General features: G+C 38.4%; 1 long non-coding RNA gene across 40 annotated transcripts in view; it reads left to right on the plus strand.

Moving 5' to 3' along the window:
* Window positions 1-23031, plus strand: part of LOC103278167 (uncharacterized) — a 131642-nt gene that overhangs the window by 35485 nt on the left and 73126 nt on the right. For 21 of the 40 annotated variants that reach the window (XR_010004812.1, XR_010004807.1, XR_010004806.1 and 18 more), the window contains 3 exons: window positions 14405-14574; window positions 19130-19221; window positions 19976-20062. The exons of 3 other annotated variants lie outside the window; for them this stretch is intronic. This is a non-coding gene — a long non-coding RNA (uncharacterized LOC103278167). 16 more of the 40 variants (XR_010004827.1, XR_010004828.1, XR_010004831.1 and 13 more) reach the window with 6 other exon arrangements.

The raw sequence follows: 23031 nt of genomic DNA on the forward strand, positions 1-23031 counted from the left end.
TCCATCTCTCCACTTCTCTCTTGTACTTTCCTGTATGTTGAATTAATTGAGGACAGACAGTCTCCGAGTTACAAACATCTGGCATACAACCAGAGCTGTAGCCAAGGGGGGGGGGGGGGGTTGGGATTCACCCCCTCCCCCAATTATTCAGGTTTGAAAAAAACCTGGTTTACTCATGAATTTTAACTGATTAAACAAATCCCTATGAGTGTCTACTGAAGTTTATCGATGGAGCCTGATTTCTAAATTATTTTGCGTTGTGGAACTACTTCTCATGATTCACTAAAAAAAAGTTCACCCCCCCCCCCCAAATTTTTTTCTTCTGGTTATGGCCCTGCAAATGACTCATAATTAAGAACAGGAGTGAAACAAAAGGAAACGAGAGAAACCTACCTTTAGGAAGGGAAATTCACTCCTGAAAGAGTTATCATGTGGGGAAAAGTGTTTATCACCAATTCTTGTTTCCATAACAAGTCAAATTTTTCAAAATCCGATTATAATAGGGACAGAAAGTGAGGTGAAATCTTCTGAACAGAAGCACATAGAGCAAAACAAACACCACAGGGGCATTAATTAACCCTTCCCAATGCTATACAATGTGGCATATGAAAGCAGGGAAAGGATGCCCCTTCTACACCTACTATATGTTCCTGACATTGGCCAAGACCAAGTCTGCATTTAGTACTAGGATGGAAGACACTAGCATCTCTTGGGGTAGTGTCACCCAGTGCAGTAGTAACTCATGCTATCAACCCATGGACTTCCTCCCATGCCAGACCACACCACACCATAATATTGTGAAAATATCAGAAAATATCACAAAAGAGCAGCAACAGAAACAACAGTATGTGCATGTAGCCCATGCAGAAGAATCCATGTGTAATCACTGTAATTGGGTGATAATGACAGTACTGACCAGAGTATGTATACATTAGAATGTTCAAAAAGTAAATTGGCATAGTGTTTTAGCATTTATGGTATATCAATGCAGTACATGTAAATTTACAAAAATATTTTTGTGGTTGTATCTTACTACAGGGATATTTTAATCAAAAATAATGTACTTCTATGGAAACAGTCTACAAAAAAAGAATAGACAGCAATTTTAATGTCACCCTCTCTGATGATGTCACCCAGTTGTACTGTTGTAATTAATGCTAAAATGTGCAGACTTTGAAAATAAAAATCATCATAGAGTTGGAAGAGACATCATGGGCCATCCAGTCCAATCCCCTGCCAAGAAACAGGAAAATTGCATTCAAAGCACCTTTGTCACCTGATTGTTGAAATGTTGCATTGTGCCGAAAGGACAGAAAACTATGAATGAACAAACTGTATCTCAGCCTGCACCATGAATTTTGCTCAAAGAAGATTTAAAGTTATTATCCTTTTTTTTTTTTTTTTTTTTTACATCAGGAGTGAATTGAGAAACTGCAGTCGCTTCTGGTATGAGAGAATTGGCCATCTGAAAGGACGTTGTCCATGGCATGCCCAGATGTTTTGATGTTTTTATCATCCTTGAGAGGCTTCTCTCATGTCCCCGCATGGAGCTGGAGCTGATAGAGGGAGCTTATCCGGGCTCTCCTTGGGTTGGATTTGAACTGGCAACCTTCAAGCCAGCAACCCAACCTTCAAGTCATCAGTCCTGCCAGCACAAGGGTTTAACCCACTGTGCCACCAGGGGCTCCTTATTATCCAATTGAAACTGGAGCATCCATTTAGTATATGTTTAAGCAAGATGGAAGGCAGCGCGAAATGAAGCTCACTGAAGTAAACTTGATAAAAGGAACAAAAGTGGGTCTTTTTATTTCCTGGCTTTCATTTGTAGTTAAAAAACAGGCTAGAGATGTTTTGAATTTCTTTTTCAGTTTTACCCACATTGTTTGCATGTATGCAAAGATGTGAAAGAGCGCATCAAAATAGATCTGTGAAACAATAAAGTTACTTCTTTAGAGCAATAATTAATGCTTTATCTCATGCAGTTCTATGAATTATCCCCATAAAGCACATTTTAGGGAAAGCTGCTTACCAAGATTTGAGGGCGCACTAATCCAAAGGACTTTTCATTGATATATAAAAAAATACAAAGTCATATCATGGCAAAACTAATCAAAAGAGATTTGTAACAATGCAACCACAGACATCAACTATCTCAAGCGTACTAAGTTGATAGGGAATGATGGGTTTGGGGAAGGATAGGTTTGCAGTCACAGCCTTATTGCCAAATTCTATCTCTCTCTACTTTCACACCTGATATCTGAGTTTTAGATTTTAATTTATATATACACACACTTAAACAGCTATTTCCGACAGACAGAGCTTTGCTCAAGATTATTCCAATTAAGCATTTATCATGGATTGATGCAGCCTTAGAACTCACATAAAATTCTCGATTTAGATAATACCCAGGGCCATCTGCAGGGAAAGCAGTAAGTATTAATTTCCATTCAGGCTTGGGTATGACCTCCAAAAGCTATTTCTGTCCTTGTATTTTAGCACTTTGATCTTAAAGGTTTTTCCCAAGTTCTGATCAGAACTGTGATTAGAACTGTGAAATAAAAGGAAACTACTGCTTCCCATTCCAGTACAATTTCCTTCATGATCTCATTGAATGCTGGCACATACGTCTGTACATGTATTTAGCAAACAGTATACAGAGTTTGGATGCATGCAATCATCTTTTCAGAATGGAGATAAAATGGATGAAGGCAAGGACAAAAATGGAATAGGGAAGAGTGACCATCCAGCAAGGCTGAAACAGGTTGCACCTGGCAGGACAGTCAGGACTCCGTTTCTGCCGTTGTTGTGGTTCAGAAGCGGAGCAATGCTTCAGACTGCCCACAGATTTACATGCCCTTACAAATATGCCCTGAATCAAAAGCCCACTTTTATAGCCATTTTGGACCTAGTAGAAGCCTTTTTCTCAAACACAAAATAACCAGAAATGACTTCCAATTTAGAGAATGTGCAAATATTTTGAATACAATTTAAGTTGTGAATATTATTTGGAATTCATCCTCAATCACAGCATTTTCTGTACATAGAACAACATTTTCTATGCAGGAATAAATATTTCTACATTGAAATTTTATTTTATGAGCAGATAGAACTGTTACTTATGTAGAAAATGATGTGTGAAGTATTCATGTGCAAATTAGTCACAGAATATGCTCTCAGCTGTGAAGATTTTTGTTGGTCAAGGATCCTTCTTGTCAGGGTTTCTCATTCCTTAAAAAATGTATTTTCCACTCATTTTCCAGTGGAAATTGATCATAAAGTCATGCTGGAATCCTAGAAACTCCTAGAGGGATGTTGTTTCAGGTTTAAAAAATAACATTTTTGTATTTATGGCTTTTCACTTTCACGGGGGTCCTGTGCACCTAACCCCAGTGAATCTGGGATGACTGAAGCTTCTAGCTGTCTGTCAATGACCCTGCACGCATACAGAGCATTTAATAACTTTCAAAAGGAGATAGGGAACGAAGAGTGGTTTCATAATCCTGCTAGAAATATCTCCTGAAACATTCACAGCTCAGCTAAATATGGCTCTTAAATGCTCTTTGATTTGCAAAGATATGCAAATCAAACCCCCTCATTAGGACCCTCAGCTGTTATAAAGGAACAGAACAGGCGAACGCTCTGGCATCCACAAGCCAAGCTGCAAAATCTGCTTTGCCCAGGTTGATTTTCATCTAAATGGAGATCTCAGGTTTCCCACCCACTAAAAATGCTAATGCGTCATCACAGGGAAAAAAGCCCGCAGAGGCCTCCACTCACCCCCAGGTGGCGCTGGCACGCTCTGTTCTCCCATCCCAACAAAAAAAGCAACCAGGAAAGAGAGGATCCAACTGGCAGAGAGGGATTCAGGTTGAGGATCAAAGAAGACTGTTCCTACCGAAACAGCAGGGACAGCAGCAGCCTCTCTGAATTAGTCACACACTATTCCCCAGGTTTTTTTTTCCAGGGCGGGGAGGGGGGAGGAGAGGATGCAGTCAAGCAACAGCTTAGAAGAGATTCCTCTGTTTTCCTCTGTTCATCCAAATCTTATTCCATAAATGTTTCCTGGCTTACATAATGTTGTCCCTCCCTCCCACTACCTCCACCACCTCCGCAAGATTTTTGCTTAGCGCAGGCAGGAGGAACTGTCTGAAAGATGAAACAGGCTGTGTTTGGGAACTTTGCAACCTTGTGAGTGGGAGAAAACCTCCACAAATGCCTCTTCTCCCTAGGAATGGCTTGCAGCTTTCCCCTAATTAGTTCAGCCACAGAATACACTATTGAAGAAGACTTTTCTCGGGAGTCTCATTCAACTCTTTAAACCGATATCTATTCTCACTCTGTTCCTAGGTGCTTTTAACATCAGATCAGAGTGTGCTCCCTCTTCTATTTTTGAGCTGTTCCAGTGCAGGTGAAACTCATGCACGATTCCTAATGATTGCAATGTAAAATGTATATCCAGAGAGATGTATGCAATATACATGCAGTGCCGAAGGAGATGAACAATTTGTGCAAGAAACGATTCTCGCACCTTGATACAGCACATAATTGATTCATGCCATCATTTTAATTCAGTGCCTCTGGAATATTTGGACCTAGCTGGTGAATTAAAACAGACCACAGCCCGCAGCCAAGGTTTTCCCTGCTAAAGTTTAGTGCACACAATCCTATCCCCAGAGACACTAGTCTTGTAGTAACAGCTGCCTAATCAAGCTGTGAGAGGATTCCTTGGTCTCACTTTCATCCCAGGTCCTTCCTTCCTTCCTTCCTTTTCCTTCCTTTTCCTTCCTTCCTTCCTTCCTTCCTTCCTTCCTTCCTTCCTTCCTTCCTTCCTTCCTTCCTTCCTTCCTTCCTTCCTTCCTTCCTTCCTTCCTTCCTTCCTTCTCCTTCCTTCCTTCCTTCCTTCCTTCCTTCCTTCCTTCCTTCCTTCCTTCCTTTCCTTCCTTCCTTCCTTCCTTCCCACTGAAGACCACCTAAAGGAGCAAGTCAGCAACAAAGTGAATATCAGAGAACATAAAAAGTCAACATCAGACTGGATTGTGATCATGCTTTCTCCTTGGATAGTATGCAGGTTCAAAACTTCCTATAGTACAAAATACAGTGGTAATTTTTTTTTAACTTAGACAAATAGAAGTAACGAATTCACAATTTTAAAATGTATATACAGACTACCAGTTTGTTTTCATGTCCATTATTAAAGACCTCCCCCATTAAGTCTTAGAAGAGCAGAAACAAATAGATTTTGCTAGTTGGAGAACCTCAAAAAGTTTTATAGATTTGGAGTAAATATTAGAGCTGTCTGACATTTTTCTGACAGGTGATTTAGAGCAGTTCTTCATTGATGCTTTATCTCAGTGTTGATCTGAAGTGTTGAATGCTGGATTGGCCTCAGAATGGTTTTGATTACCAGCCCCTGCCCATTTTGGAGGCAAGAAGGAATCCTGTCACTCCAGGGAACTGGTGACAGATATTAACCATGTCAAATCTGCTGACCACCATAACAATGAGAACGGGAGGGAAAGAATGAATGCAACTTCATGTTCCCAAGACTGAGAATAGGGATGGTTATGTGAACAGTTGTGGTCAGTTCTGTTTTGGAACTGATCCAACTGTTTACATGAAACCAAAGTCACAGTTTGCTCCATATCCTCAGGGAGAAGTTGGAGCAACCCACACCTTTGTTAGCACAGTTCAAGGCAGTGTTAAACAGCTTTGTCCAGTGTTAACCCAAATCAGCTTCATGTGTTGTGCTGTTGCTATGGAGCAGCACCTCTCTGCCCACACACACACCTCAGGATAATGTGTCAGTGTAGATGTGTCCTTAGATTCCACTGGGAAAGAGAAATTGAGGTTACTAAATAGGAAAAAGTGAATCCCACAAGAATATGAATGAAAGACCCTAAGACCATACTATTGATCTGCATCCACACTCAAATTCTATTGCAAAGTAATAAGACATTTCTAATAAACAACATATTACACATACTTGGGGAAAGTAGCACTGGGTAGTTTGAAGTTTATAAACTACAGAAACCTATTACCAAAAAGCAATAAGAATGAGACCTGTGGAGACCATCAATTTTGCAGTGCTTCAACTCTGCAGGTATCTTAGTCACCTGCTATGGTTTCTGTCAACCTGTTTCCTTATTTTGATTCTCCACTTAGTTTCTATTTTTTCCGCTTATTCCTGGAATTGCCTATTGCTTCCAAGCAATTTTCTCTCAGATGCATGTTAAGTTCAGTGTTGGTAACTCATGAAAAATGATTTTTAAAAAATAAATTGGCAGATTCACTCATTAACTTCCTAAGCATCCATTTTCAGTGGGTTTTATCAATAGTAATAATATATTTTAATGGCTTATTGTAAGTAATGAAATTAATTGTGTCAATTTTTTGCTGTATATATACCAATAAGTAATTATTCAAACACAATTGTCTTTTAAAATCACAGGAAGACCTGTAAAGGTTTTAATTGTGGTGTCATTGTATTTCTCTAAATCTGACCTGCATTCTTGTCTAGTCTTTGCTCCCTTCTCACAAAAAAGTGTGTGCATTTCTTGCTCCCATTTTCAAAAAATGTATTTATATACGGGCTGATTATGCAAAATGTTTAGGACCTGGAGAATTTGGGAATACATCTACAGTAGAGTCTCACTTATCCAAGCTAAACGGGCCGGCAGAAGCTTGGATAAGCGAATATCTTGGATAATAAGGAGGGATTAAGGACAAGCCTATTAAACATCAAATTAGGTTATGATCAGGGCTGGTTGGACATATGAGGCTGCTGAAGCGGCGGCCTCGGGCGCTGGCTGCTAGGGGCGCTGTCGAGGCGTCGACAGCAGCCCATAGCGCCACAGCAGAGATTGCCCAATCCTCCCTTAGTTCCTGGACGCGGCCGCAGCTCGCCCTGGCGACCTGCGGCCGCGTCCAGGAAGGGAGAATTGGGCGATCTCTGCTGTGTGCATGCACACAGCAGAAATCGCCCAATCCTCCCTTAGTTCCTGGAGATCGCCCAATCCTCCCTTAGTTCCTGGACCTGCGGCCGCGTCCAAGAAGGGAGAATTGGGCAAGGAGGAAGCAAGTGGACAATATCAACGGAAAAGAGGAAACCATGAAAATGAACAAAATCTGGCAAACAGCATTTTAAAACTCTAAAATCAGGACAGTAAATAAAGAAACACACTCTGAAAACGGAAATTCAGCCAGACCTTGAAGCTGCAAGGCTTTTCACTGCTAATCAAGGTGATTAATTGCAACATTCACACTTGCCTCCAACAGACAAGAATTCTTTCTCCCACCCTGGACCTTCCACAGATATATAAACCTCTCTTGCTTAGTTTCCAACAGACCTCACAACCTCAGAGGATGCCTGCCATAGATGTGGGCGAAACGTCAGGAGAGAATACTTCTGGAACATGGCCACGCAGCCCGAAAGACATACAACAACCCTAAAGGGTAAATGTTTTCCTCCTGACATTAAGTCCAGTCATGTCTGATTCTGGGGTTTGGTGCTCATCTCCATTTCTAAGCCAAAGAGCCAGCGTTGTCCGTAGACTCCTCCAAGGTCATGTGGGATGACTGCATGGAGCGGCGTTACCTTCCCGCTGGAGCAGTACCTATTGATGCACTCACATTTGCATGTTTTTGAACTTCTGGGTTGGCAGAAGCTGGGGCTAACAGTGAGGGCTCACTCTGGTCCCCCAATTCAAACCTGCTGCAGCCTTTCGGTCCAGAATTTCAGCAGCTCAGCGCTTTCACATGCTGTGCCATCAGGGCATATTATTTCTTAAAGGTTGTGAATATACAATATTTATGATTGTTTTTTTTGTCTGTTAGAGGCAAGTATGAATGCTGCAATTAGGAAAAATGATAAGGATGTAATGGCTTTGCAGATTTACAGCCAGGCTGTTTCCTCTCTGAGTGAATTTTTTGTTGGGAGGTGTTAGCTGGCCCTGATTGTTTCCTGTCTGGAATTCCCCTGTTTTCAGAGTGGTGTTCTTTGCGATATGGTATGTGCTTCTGCCGTCTGTGGCCGTGAGAAAACAGAGGATTTACCAGACTTTGATGATGGGAATACTTTGTTGGGAGGTGTTAGCTGGCCCTGATTGATTCATGACTGGATTTCCCCTGCTTTGCTACACTCATTACAATGGTCCACGCTGGCGTGGCACTTCTGAAGGACAAGAGTTCACTTCCTGAGAAAGGAAGTGTCTATTGTCCTGGGGCTGCATTCTCCCAAACAAAACTGATCTGAAGCTAGTCCGAAGTCTGAAAAATCTTCTGAAGAGATATCATGACCAGGAAACCTTTATGTAGTACTTGTAGACTAGAAATAACAAAAAAATTAAAATTGTTGCAAAGTTTATTAAAATATTTATTTATTAAAATGCAAGATTGGTGTTAATTCTATGTAATGTTACTATATGAACATAATGTTGTTAATAAACTTCTGGTTGTAAGGTAAACTCTTTTATCCATTCTATTCACCTCTACCTTCTACCTTTTATTTCTCGGTGATTGGGGTTTTTTTTTTTGGGGGGGGCACCAAAATCCTGTTTCTCTTACACTTGAAATTTTCCTTGGGCCGGCCCTGGTTATGATTTTACAAATTAAGCACCAAACATCATGTTTTACAACAAATTTGACAGAAAAAGTAATTCAATACGCAGTAATGTTCTCTGAAATGCACAACACATTTTGTAAACATGCAGATCTTGGAGTCAATGCAGATTTTGTCTTGCTGTGAATCTTAGGAGCTGTGAGATAGACACTTTCTGTTAAAAAAGTATGCAACCAATGAAATTGTTTCCCATCTTTAGTCACAGATCAACACCCAAATGTTCTGTTCTCCTCCATGCACCATAGCCAAATGTTCTAGATGCCAACTTTACCTCCAAGCAAATCAACTCTGTTCAAGTCTCAATAACAAATCCTAGCCAAGCTTCTTCCCTCTGTTCTAAACCTTGTGAGCCAGTGATCTTATCATCAGTATGCAAAGACAAATTCAACTTAACAATTTACATACAAATTCAATGACTTACATACAAATTCAACTTAACAACAAACATGCAGAAACTATCTTGTTCATAACTTGGGGGCTGCTTGTACAGAGAGTCCCTGAGTTACAAACATCTGATTTACAAATTACACATAGTTACAAACAGGGTGAGACAACAGCAAGTGCTTTAGCACAGCTGGCTAATCACCAGCAGCAATAGATCTTACCAATCAAAAGGTTGGCAGTTTGAGCCTAGGTCGGGGTGAGCATCTGACTTTCAGTCCAACTCACTGTCCACCTAAGCAGTTTGAAAACAGCTGTGAGCTGTAAGTGGGGAAATTAGGCACCGCTTAAGCGGGGAGGTATTTTACAGCACCATAAAAAAGGAAATATCAGAAATGCTGGTGATCAAAGAACAACGAGGATGGTGTGACAGCATCCCCCTGTGGCCAGAATTGAGCACAACCTCCAGGATGCCAAAGTTGGAAAAATGCCATCTGTGTCTGTCCTGTACGTCCAACTGCATTGAATGTTTGTTGTGTATATGTTATATGGTCTGCCTTGAGTCCCCTTTGGGGTGAGAAGGGCAGAATATAAATGCAGTAAATAATAAATAAAATAAAAGTGAGAGGAATGTAACTCTTGGAAGGGAATTCATTCCTGAAAGAGTTATCATAGGGAAAATGTGACTTCACTGAAGCTTTTTCACAAATCCTTGGTTCCACAGCAAGCGAATTTTTTTTTTCAAAATCCTATTATCACAGGGACAGAAAGATATATTTGCCTGGAGTTATACTTAAAAACATACCTATCTTGTTCATAACTTGGGGACTGCCTGTACAATCAAAATGGTACAAATGTGTAGTGTGAAAGGGCCCAGCGGTGTCTAATTGATGTAGGAGTCTATGAAGCTGTCATGGACTAGTTGTAGCACCAGACTCTTATTACAGCTGCTCTATCTCAGGCATCTCAGCAGGGCTTAGTAGTGCAATCATTTGGTCCATTAATCTAGCTAGGCTGCATCTGCACTGTAGAATGAATACAGTTTAACTGTCATGCTTCAATGCTATGAAATCCTGGACATTGTAGTTTGGTAAGTCACTAGCACTCTTTGGCAATGAATGCTAAAGACCTTGTAAAACCACAAACCCCAGGATTCCATAGCATTGAATCAAGTGATGTCATTAATTCTACAGTATAGATGCATCCTTAGTCCCCTGATTTATCAGGCAATAATAATAGCAGCTGAGGGGAAAAAACACCATTCTAGATTCTTGAATTGCTGAAGAGAAACTCTGCTTGTTTTATGTTGATATCAAGTTTGACTAGCAGTTGGATTTTGCTCCTCATATACACTTTCAGTTCAATTTCAAGCATGCTTCCTTCGAAGTCCCACTCAGCATTTTCAACTGGATTTACCCTTATGTAAGCATGCAAAGGATTGCAGATTCTCAGAAGTTTTTTAAAAATGTATAGATTAGATACGTATATGTATATGTATATAGCATATCATCCAAGTGTCCCCATTTAGGAGGAACAGTCATGATTAATCCTCTTTTTGAGCTGATTTTAACATTCCCCAGTTTTTTTAGTATTACAGTCAAGACTTTATCACACAAAGCCATTATGCTAGTCATGCAAGCAATGATAGCGGATACATACTGGCATGATCACCCTCATTTTCACAACTCTCCCATAAGTGCAATAGTGCTGATTCATAGTTAATCGCAAGGAGCAGGTAACCCAGCAATAGGATGCATATTATACTGTGTGAGAGGGATTCCTGTTTGCCTCTGTCTTGCAATAAAATCCTCAGTAAACGGAGCAGGAGAAAGAGGAGATGAGGATGATGGGGTAGGATGGTGTCTTGATCTTCCCAGTAGCCATTGCAAAACAAAACACTACTGCCTCCCCTAGTTTATGTATTTTTCCTAATGTCTAACTTTTGCCACAGTGATATTGTTTAGCTATAAGTGTCTTAGTTTTTATATGTGAAATGTATGAGAGTATGATATAGACAGAGATATCCTTTATCCCGCAAAAAAGAGAGCTATTCTCCAATTTGAAGGTAACTTTATTTATTTTGAATGAATTTTCTTTGTACATTCAGTACTTGTGATTTCAAAAACCTCCAATAAATCTAGAATCAATTTATTTAAAAAGAAAGAAAGGCGAATAAATGTACAGCTGACACATTCTGCTAGGCTGCAGCTGAATTCTTGATGATCTAGTTAATGGACAAAACCTCTGGAAAAGTTTGGAAGCTTTGTATTGATTTTCTAACTCACTAAAGCACTTCAGAAATATAAGAAAGCCATCACAGACTGATGTAATAGTGGTTTGCTGATATATTGCTTAGTTCTTTGTGTTGGCAATTTCCTGAAAATAATTGCACATTGTAGAGAGCTATGTTACAGCAACTAAAATGTTGATGCTCAAAAGCTGGCCAGTAATTTTGCAAGACTTTGCTTGATTTAATGGCTTTTTATTTTGATTGAAACAGACATTAAATGTTAATTATTATTGTATTATAAGCTTTCTAGAAAAGCTGCTGTCCTGGCTATATTTTAATATGCCTGCCCCCTACACCTTGTTACAGCTTTCTGAAAGGACAGAAAGACCAAACTGCAATTAGTTTGATCACTAAGAGTATATTTTTCTCCCACACAAGCCTTGTCACTAAAATAGACCTGTAATACATTTAATATTTATTGATTTCATTTCAAAGTGGCAAACAACTATCTCATTAAAAATGATTAATGTAAATGTGGCTAATAATTTTGTCTAAAAAGAGAGGGGTAATATAAGCCATTATAAGCCCTGGCTCAAATTGCATTTGTATAACTGTATTTATATTGTGCACATAGGCAACAGTCCTTTACAGACTTGGTGCTTTTCTCATTAACAATTTCACCATTTATCATGATAAATAAAAAAAAAACTCCACATATTTGCCTTTTCGAGCTGATGTACAAATCACCCAGCTTGTAGGTTGAATAGAGTTCTTGGTGACCCCCAATCCCAGCAACCCAGTTTAAATATTTGGCACAATAATACAACCCACTACCTGCAGAATATTTAATATTATTTTAAAGGGGAAGTCTTTCTCTTTGGCTGATCTGAGGTTTTGGATCCCTGTCCCTGGAGAAACTGGTATGGACTCCTCTTTGCTCTCATAACTTGACTTTTCTTTCAGGTTTTTAGGAATTGACTGTGATACTCTTTTAATGTTATGTTGTTTTGTTGGTTATTTATATTCTACTTTTCAATGAATTTTATGATACTTTTGGGATAAGAATTGTGGATTTTGATATGACACATTCTGCAGAGAGGGGAAAGCAGTATCACCGCCCAGGCCACTGCTACCATTTATTTTCTCCAGATATGCAAAAAGGCTAGAACTGGTACTGTGGCAGAGAGAGTAGAGGGGATTGGTCCTTCCTTATCTGAAATGAAGTGTTCCATATTTTGGAAATGTTTTTTAGATTTTTAATACTTGCATATCTATAATGAGATATCTTAGAGAGGGGAGCATATTAAATTTATTGGTATTTTATATGCTTTACACATATAGCCTGTAGGTAATTTTATACAAAATATATTTAATGCTTTTGTGCAGGAAACACATTTGTCTACATTGAACCATTAGAAATTAAAGGTAACACCCATCAATCACCCATTTTTGGAGTATTTCAGATTTTGGAATTCCGGATAAGGGATACTGAATAATACACACACATATCAACTAACCACTATCAGTAAAATACACACACACACACATACACACACAAACACAGCATAAAAAACTGTGTGTGTACTTGCTTTAGCAATTTGTAATCTACTTCCTTTCAAGTGAATAAAGCAACAACCACAACATGGATTTAAAAAAATAAAAATACAAATAAACACTTCCGATTTCAGCTCAGATAGAGTAGAATATCTAAAGATTAAAGGCTGTCAAAAGATCATTGAGGGAATGAATACTAACTGCCTTAAAAGTTCTTATTTCCCCTTTTCCTATTTAAAATAATAAAAAAAAACCTTTGCCACCTTTCTCCATTCATAATAGAGCTGGAATAGGAGTACTTGGTTTTTGAATGGACTAGAAGAGCCATAAGCTGTTCATGAATATTTGCAACAAGAGACAGATGTATGAACTCTCATTTTCCATCCAAGGCGTCTTATGGAGATAGCATTTGCTAAGCTATGATTAGATAAGATGACACCATGGGAAATTCAAGATGGAAAGGGCTAGAGCGGGTGTGCTACAGAGCTGCAAGAAATTGGTCTCTGTGGAAGAGACTCTCTAGATCAAATTTCTGCATTGGCAATTTAATATTTATTTTCTTTGTAGGGAAATGTATATATATCTGCCCTTCTAGCTCGCATGCACCGCTCTGAGCGGCTCGTAACAATTTAAAACCACAATACAATATAAAACTATACACTCAATAAAATATATGGAGGCGGAGATTATTGATAAAACAGCCTGGAAAGAGAACAAATATTTAGCAAGTGAAAGCCTGCAAGAATATAAATGGCTTCACCAGCTCTATTATAAAAACTAGAGAGTGGCCTATCTATGTCAAAGGGTAAAATGAATAGGACATTTCTTACCTTCAACCACCTATCAATCATAAGTCGGATATAAAAAGCTCTCTCTTTTGAATCTTAGCAGTTCTCTCTCTCTCTTTTTTTTTGGCAAGGGGGGGGGGGCCCACGGGATCAATCTCTAAAGTATCCTGTACCCAATTTTGGTCTTTGCAGGTGATCACCAACAGCTAAAATTGTATAGTGACACAAACCTTCACTGAATTCAGAAGTTGTAATATTGCTATATTTTGACTCAATGTGTGCACATTACTGCCCTTACTATTGTTGGTACACTTCCTGAGTGCTGGTGTAGTCAGTCACTATAGTCAAGCCTGACATCTTCAGATATTTGTGTATTGATCTGAATTACCATGACGTGATCATTTAGATTCAAATCCAAATCCAGGAGCATCCTCAAAATGTGAACCTGTTTCAAGGGCTATCTCAATTTAAAACTGGCTTTAAAAAGCCCTAATCTAGAGTCTCTTTTCTCTCAACTTTTCCACTGCCCCTTAAGATTTTCCTCATCCCATACCAATTTCTCAAAGTCAAAATGGATTATCGTTATGGCATCTTGTTAATAAGCTGGACATATGCAGTTATTCTATCAGTATTCTGAAAGTACTAAAACAAGGCTCCTGAGCACTAACTAGTGACATAAGACACAATGTAAACATGCAAGGCACATATGGATTTCTGTTGTTTAGTCAGGAACACATCTGAGATATCTTTTGGGGCTGTAGATGGGGGTACAAAATGCGTAGAAGGATGAAACTCTGTCTGTTATATCTATGTCATATAAACTTTGTTTTGCAGAATGTCATGTGTTGTACCAAGTGGTATGTGGAGGTCTCTCCAGACATAAATTATAATCATGGAGAAGCGGTGGGAGTAGAAATGTGCTGATGTTCACATCTCAGTTCCCAAAGGTCTGTAGTGCCTGAAGATCTAAAGAGGGGCACTGTTGAAGATGCAGTTGCACAAATGTAAGTGCCACTTTTCTGACTATGCATTAATGTTTGGTTTATGACCACCCAGTTCTCTCAATTTCGTCTGATATGTGAAGAATAGTCTCAATATGAGATGAAAGCAATTCAGCATTGGATTTATTATCACATATTGTTATCACAGTGATACTTGGGAGGAGTGGGTCACATTTACCACTAGCATTAACAATTGTTCTACTAGTTTTCTAAATCTTACCCATACTCTACCTCAGGCATGCTTGTTTGCCTTCATCTAGTTGTCACATTTTTCACATTGGTAGTCAGAATGAACTAGGTAGCCCTTAATAGCTTTTAGGTGAGAAGAGGAGACTAGGTAGTCCTCAGTAGCCCAGTATTTATTTAAATTAGCCAAGCTATAAAATGACATAGGAGCCCTCGTTAGGCTGTAAGATCTAGGCTGTGAGAATAATAGAATCATATTGTTGGAAAGAGTCATTGATTCCAACCACATAGTCAATGAAGGACATCCAGCTAGAACATCCCCAGCATAAAGCTATCTATCCTCTTTTTTAATGGATCGCACCACCTATCCATGTAGTTGGTTCCATTTTTTTTATTCTCATGAAGTTACTTCTAATGTTTAATCAAAATCTATATTCTTGTAATTTAAAACCATTAACCTGATCTACTCTCTGTGTCAGCATAGAATAAACTTCACCTTTCTGTGAGAGCCCTTTAGATATTTAAAGAATACAATCAAGTCACTCTTCTGTCTTTTCTTCACCAGGCTGAACATGCTCAACTCCCTCAACTTTTGTTATTTTTCTCTGGTATGAGTGTGAATATTAGGAGGGAACTGTCCTTGGGAAAAATAAAATATATTCCCTTAATTCACCAGAAAGAGATCTGAGCTGAGGTTCAAGAACTGTGATGACAATCAGCTAAGTAACTGTAAGGGAGGCGCATGTTACAAGTGGGGCCAGGGAGATTGAAAAGGGAGATGCAGAGAAGGGAAGGGAGAGAAGGATGAGGAGATCTGCCCTTAAATCTGTCTGTGATGAAGACGAAATAAAAGTACTATTCTGAGTATCTTGATAAGCCTGCCTGCTTTTGCTTGAGGACTACCTCATTGTGGTTTTTTTTTTACCCAAATGGTTAAAGGAAGCTTCAGTCATTTGTGCCAAAGCTTATGATGTTCCTATCTGAATGGAAAAGGAACAAACTGCAATACCTCCAGATATCTAAGCATTCTTCTTGCCCTTCTCTGAACTTTCTCCAACATGTCTATAGCCTTCCTAAAATGAAGTACCCAGAATTGACTACAGTACTCTAGATGAAGCCTAAAATAGTACAGAATATAGTTGGATTATTATTTCCCTTGTCTAGGAGAACATATTCTCTTAATGCAGGCTACGATATCATTTGCCTTTGCTATAGCATCATATGCTGGGTCATGTTCAAATTATGATTAACAAAAATCCCAAGGTCTTTTTCACTGCTGCTTTTGCTGTCCGTTGATGGAAATGTTACATTTGCTGTTCCTTTCCTTGGAAGCAAGGCAATGAACATTTGATGCACATCATTTAAATTCTGTCTTGAATTATTTTGTAGTAGATAGCTGTTATGGTGTCCTTTAATTAAGACATCTGGTGGAGGGAAAAACAAGGATTTTGTTTCTAAAACTGAGCATGCAGAATGCAGAGAAAGGTCAGTTAGGAACTTGTAGATGCTGTCCGTCTGCTGGAATGTTTGTCAGCCTGCATTTAAATATCCTATTTCAAAGGAGTCAGCTGTCTTATATGACTTCATATTTAGGGACTTTAAATAAGCTGGCAAGTCAGGATAAATTGGGTTGTCAATTGCTAGAATACAAATGAAGTCATTTTTATGCCCATGTGCATGGATAAGAGAAAGCAAACAAGTTGGATAAATAAGTTGAGGAAAGGCAGAAGTGAAGGACACAAATTTTGGTCAGGTAACAAGCAGATTTTTTTTGTTTCTTTCTCTTCCACAATTCAGAACTATACCAATTCTAGAGCATTTAAAAATAATAATTGAAGAATATAAATATAAAAGCAGTACTACTAATATTTCTGGTGTTTTTCTTGTCCTTTCATGCTGGCCTATGTAGAGGGGACTACCAATCTAGAACCTCATTAGACCAGGAAAATTTAGTGTCCAAGGACTCTTCCACCCTGTCTTGGGAACTTCTGATGGAGGCCCCACCCTCAACCAGGGTGGAAGCGTCATTAGACGCTTTCCTCACAACACAAGAGGTTTCCCTTTTATGCTGGCTCCATTGGAACCAGCATGAGGCCATGCCAGGAGGGTGACACTTTCCTCATGTTATGGGGAAAGTGTCACTGAGAGAGAGCATCACGCAAGGTGATGGATTTGCCCCACTGCCCCTTTTTTCTTGGCAAATCCAAGCAAAACTGGAGACTTTGCCTGGCCTTTCTGATGAAGCCCTTCATCTAGATCTGTAATTGTATCCTCTTCACATGCAGCTTCATATATGCATGGAATTAATAATTGGTCTTCCCTACTTAATTGGAAAAGTAAAGTCCATGTGATTCTGCTGGAGAGAACGAGGCAACTCTCAGTCCCCTGGATCTCCCACCAAATCATTCATATATAAAGAAAGGTCAAGCATCCTCTGAATAAATTTTGCCAAGAAATCCCAGTGATAGATTTGTCTTAAGGTTATCATGAATCCGAAATGAGTTGAAAGCACACAACAATTACAACAGACAGGTAGATAGATGGATAGGTAGATAGCTGATAAAGTGCTGATATGTTGATTTTGAACCAAATAACAAACTTAACTTGAAAATATCTATCAAGAGCAAGATATTTTGGTTTTCACTGTCTTTAGTTGCCAAAAATGAAACTGAACTTTATACAGGTTGAACATCCAGAATTTGAAAATCAAAATAATCTAAAATCTGAAATTGTCCACATGTATGATTGAGATAGTGATACTTTTTCTTTCTGATGGTTCAGTGTACACAAACTTCGTTTCATGTATAACATGGATTTTGTGTTTCAACTTGGGCACCATTACTAAGTTATTCCATTATGTGAAATATATACAAATACAATGATTCAAAATTTATGGGCTTGGGGGGGGGGGAATTCCTAACCTGAAACACCTTTGGTCCCAAGCATTTTGGATAAGATAAGGTATGAAAATGTCTTCCATAGCAGAGAATGTTTCCTCAGAGACATGAAGACCAGAGTTCTGACTTTTCTTCAGCCATGTGGCATTTTTAGCTTATCATTTCAAATTAACACAGGTGTACATAGAAAAAATGTACATAGAAAATGTGTGTTTGGAAGAGGATTGATTTATGCCTCTTTAATGTATTATATCAGCCATATTCCAACTAGGAATGAAAGATGAGAATCACTTATTATGACAAATTAAATTCTGTCTCTGCTATCACTGAAGATGTACTTCTTGTTTCCTCTTTCATGAGGAGAGGGTGAAAGGCTAGAACAATGTCCATGTTTGAGTCATGGACCTAAGCCTCCAGCACACTTTTCCGTTACTGCATCTGATTGACTTAGAATCACATTACAATTCCTGAGAGCAACAATGACAGGATAATGATGCAAGCAGCTTGTTTTAAGTGCTTAAGGTAGCATTGATTTGTTGCAAAGCCTCTAATTAAGATTGCTCTCATTCATAATGCTTTAATGACAGTATTTATTGTGGAGCTGTTACGTACAGAGCAAAAGGAACTATCTAGTTAAAAACTTGTGTTAATCTATGGAGAAAGTAGTAAAAATACTTCTGTTTAGTAGATCTTGAGAACAAGTATACTTGGGGATCCTGCCCAAATTATATTGGGTGCCTACTGAATCAGTGTTTCTCCTTTTCCCTTTCAAAATGGAAGAAATTTGATACTCACAAAGTAGCGCATCCATTTCAAATCAGCATCTTGGGTCCAAATTATACAGTGCCACATCTGATCTGGCCCATATTGCCTATATATATAGGGTTGCTTGTATACACCACCAATCCTAAACATCAGGCTTGTATCATAATATTTAATAGGAAAGTGTAGTAATATGTTATAATACTGCAATGCAAGATAATACGTTATATTGCATTATATTTTAACAATTGTTTTAATTTAAAGCATCTTATATCATAATATATTCCAGGAAATGTTCAATATATACTCTCCTCCCATTTTCACCCCCACCCCTGCCCCACCTTACACATAAACAAACACATAAGCACAATACTATACAATATGTGCTGCCATCTATTTGGTGGATCCAAACCAGAGGAGAACCACTTAATCAGTTATTGAATAGTGAGTCAACAACTATATCTTATCAATTCAATGGCCTTTCTCTAGTCAGGTCTTACAAAAGGATTTATACCAAAGTCTAAAGCTGCCATGGGTGGAAGCTTGTTTTTGGTATCAGCTTTACCCTGAAACTCTGTGGATGTGTCTTGAAATTCTAGGTTCAGTTGTAGGAAAACAGGTGAACTCTCTGCCTGTAGAAAAACTGTGAATGAGAGTTTTCTGAATGATTCCTCTGGAATAACCGTGAGGAAGTTGTATTTTTGCCTTTACAGAACCTATCATTTCCATATGAAAATGGACATTTGTGCATATGTACCAGTCGGAAATCCCTATTCCTGCTCACAATTGCTTTCCATTATATCTGGTAAGTTACAATTGTTCTATTCTATGTTATTGTGAGATAATAACAGTGATTCGTTCAAGGCTTGGCCTTAAGAGGTGGGAGCTCATGACACATGGAATTGCTGCTCATTACTGACAGGTAGGGGTGTGCACAGAGCCAATTTAGACCCTGGAAAGCAGACAAAAATAAACCCTTTATGCAATGTGGCATGGTTTCATGAGCCTTCAAGGGCCCTGCCTTAAACATAGAGAAGCTGTTTTCCTTAATAAGGCCTCTCTGATTCAGTGTATAATCTATTTCAGTACTATTTTATACTTGAATGGGATAGTTTACGTAATAAATCTACTTAGATCACTGGAAACATTGGGAGTTGCACTAGAAATAGCAAATATCATGATAAATCCACCCCTCAAATGCCAAGTACTAAGTGAATAATACAAATCACTAAGTGAGTAAAATACTATTGCTTCAAAATGGGGTGAAATTTAACTTAAAGAACTAAACTTGCTTTGAGAGCAAAGGCTGATATGCTTTTTATGGCCTTCTATTATATGGTGTGGTTTGGCTCCAGGGGCATTTTCACATTTTATCTTATAACACAATGACCCAGTCTATATTTATTTATTTATTTATTTATTTACAATATTTATATTCCGCCCTTCTCACCCTGAAGGGGACTCAGGGTGGATTACAATACATGGCAAAAATTCAATGCCATTATCAGACATACAACATATACAGACAGACAAACAGAAGCTATTTACCATTTTTCCAGCTTCCAGCTTCATGAGGGTATGCTCGATTCCAGCCACAGCGGGAGCTGGCGCTTCATCATCCACTGTGACACCGAGTCCTTTTGATGGTAGTATTTCCTCATGTTCTTCACCCACTGTCAGCAGATTTATGGTGTCATAAATTAAGTTAAATTAGCCTCCCTAGAATTTTCTACTTGCAGGCACATCTGCTTTCGAGATGCTTAGGTAAACAGTGAGCTAGGCTATTTATGGTTGGGAGCTTAACCCTGACCCAGGCTTTGAATCAATAACCTTATGGCCAGTGGTGATTTATTGCTGCTGGTTATTAACAGCCCGGCCTATAGTGCCATATAATGCAGTTTGAAACCTTATTATATGATCAGTGCAGACTCATATAACATTGAATTGCATTATAAGAGTCTACACTGACCATATAGTGCATTTTCACACTGCACTATATGGCAGTGATAGACACATGATTCTTTTTATCTGCCCTGGTTCCATCCTTTTGTTTCCTGGGATTTGTAGTTAAGGGAGGGGTATTCAGAATTCTTAGACACATAGCTCAAGTGCTCTCCCACAGTACAAACCCTATCAACCCATTGCTATAAGAGTTAAAATCATAGTGCTACAGCTATGTAGGGTCCGATGTTATGGCATGTGAGAAATCTAAGTAAAATTGGTTTGGATATTGTTAGGAGAAAGAGGGGAAATAAAGTGAACCTATAGAGCAATTCTGCCTTTCCTGTATAATCTATTATCATTTTACTATGTTTGCTGAGCTGCAGTCCCACAATTTTCTATATCATTCTTTTGCCTCAATCCTTTTTTTAAAAAGGACATTTTGTTGTTCCCTGCTTAAGTAGCGTGCCTCAACTCACAATAATATTTAACTTTCCTTACATTATTGCTGCAAGCTTGGACTGCACGTGTGTATTCTTCTTTGGAGATTCATCTATACATACTCTTTTCATTTCTCTTCCACCCCAAATTTACTGTTTTTATTTCCCATGTTGCTACTTCTATGAACTAGTTTGTGATTATGCTTTTAGCAGTTCCTTTTCCACAATATCTCATGCACACTGGATGTCTTTAAGATCTCTAGCCATGGGATTCAGTATTTTCCTATGCTTGATAATATCAGTTTTTATGCAATTTAAGAGCCCTTCTACACTGTCTATATCAGGGGTCCTCAAACTTTTTAAACCGAGGGCCGGTCCACAATCCTTCAGACTGTTGAGGGGCTGGATTATCATTTGAAAAAAAAACAAAAAACAAAGTCCGATGCACACTGCACATGTCTTATTTGTAGTGCAAAGACAAGAAGAAGAAGAAGAAGAAGAAGAAGAAGAATGAAAGAACAATACAATATTTAAAAATAAAAACAATTTTAACCAACATACATTGATCAGGATTTCAATGGGAAGTGTGCTCCTACTTCTGGCCAATGAGATAGTCAAGTTAATTAGGATTGTTGTTGTTGTTGTTGTTGTTGTTGTTGTTGTTGTTGTCGTCGTTGTGTGCCTTCAAGTCATTTCAGACTTTGGGTGAGCCTAAGTCTAAAATGTATTTATTTATTATTTATTTATTTACTGCATTTATTTACTACATTTTTATCACACCCTTCTCACCCCAAAGGGGACTCAGAGTGGCTTACAAATTATATGTACATACAATATATTATATTTCACTGGGATATTTTAATCTAATGATTTTATCTTATATTGCTGCTATAGTCCCCCCACCTTTGAAGTTGACTGAATCGCATTGGTGGTTGCTTGATATTATTACTATTGATATTATTATTGTTGTTTAAATCTTTGTTTTAACTTGTTTTATCACCTTCTTGTGTTTTAAACTGTGTGTATTGTTAATGTATTTGTGCTGTTACTTTTGTAACATTGTGAGCCGCCCCGAGTCCCCACGGGGAGATGGTGGCGGGGTACAAATAAAGTTTATTTAAAAATTATTATTATTATTAGCATACACAATATTAGCATTATATATTACTACTAGCTGTGCCCGGCCACGCATTGCTGTGGCGTTGTCTGGTGGTGTCTGTATTTTATAGGCAGTGTGGAAGAGGCCACTCTTTTATATATATTACTATATTGAACTATACTGTAATATTATTAGTAATATTATATGTAATATAGAATATATGATTGTTATTATTATTATTATTATATGGTATTATTATTAGTGTTATATTGTATTACATTATAATATTATTATCAATATTATATGTATACAAAATATATTATATTATAAAACTGAGGGCGGGGGCCAGGTAAATGACCTCGGAGGGCCGCACCCGGCCCCCGGGCCTTAGTTTGGGGACCCCTGGTCTATATTAATGCAGTTCAAAGTCAACTCAGGCCATGGTGGCCACAAAATGCATACCTCAAGTAAAGCCAATGTATTCCTGGGTATTACTTCATTAACAAACAAATTTGATAACACAGGTAGAAATAAAATAGATATTAAATGGGGATAGCTTTCTATAGCACAAAAATAGAAGTTTGGCATGTTTCTGCACAGTTTTAATCCAAAATTAACAGTGCATCATTAGCATGTGAAAGAAAACAACCAGTTTGGATACTTTTTGCATAAGCACTGCAAAATATTTTGAAGTTAAAGAGATAACTTGATTTCTTATAAAATACATCCAAGGATTAATAATTATTATACAACCTTCACTTTTCTTGAGGTCATAGAACTTCCTTGTTGCAAGTCCCACTGGCTGCCACTTTGCTTCTGGACACAATTCAAAGTGCTGGCTATGAGCTGCAAAGCCCTATAAGGTCAGGTCCAGGCTACTTGGTAAATAATCTCTCCCTGTAGGAGCCGGCCAGGGCTCTGAGAGCACCAAGGAAGCCCTTCACTCAACACCATCACAAAGATGGTTGGTGGGGAGGTGAGACTAGACCTTCTCAGTGGCTGGGGAGGCCAGAACAGGTCCCTTCTTGTTGTCCTTCCTGCAGCAGGCCAAAACCTATTTATTAAAACAGACTTTTAAAACTGAAAGGTTTTAAAGATCAAAGTAGTATTGTATTGTTTAGCTGATCAGCTTTTA

Source organism: Anolis carolinensis, chromosome 3 (genome assembly GCF_035594765.1).
Source record: "Anolis carolinensis isolate JA03-04 chromosome 3, rAnoCar3.1.pri, whole genome shotgun sequence".
NCBI classification, from domain to species: domain Eukaryota; kingdom Metazoa; phylum Chordata; class Lepidosauria; order Squamata; family Dactyloidae; genus Anolis; species Anolis carolinensis.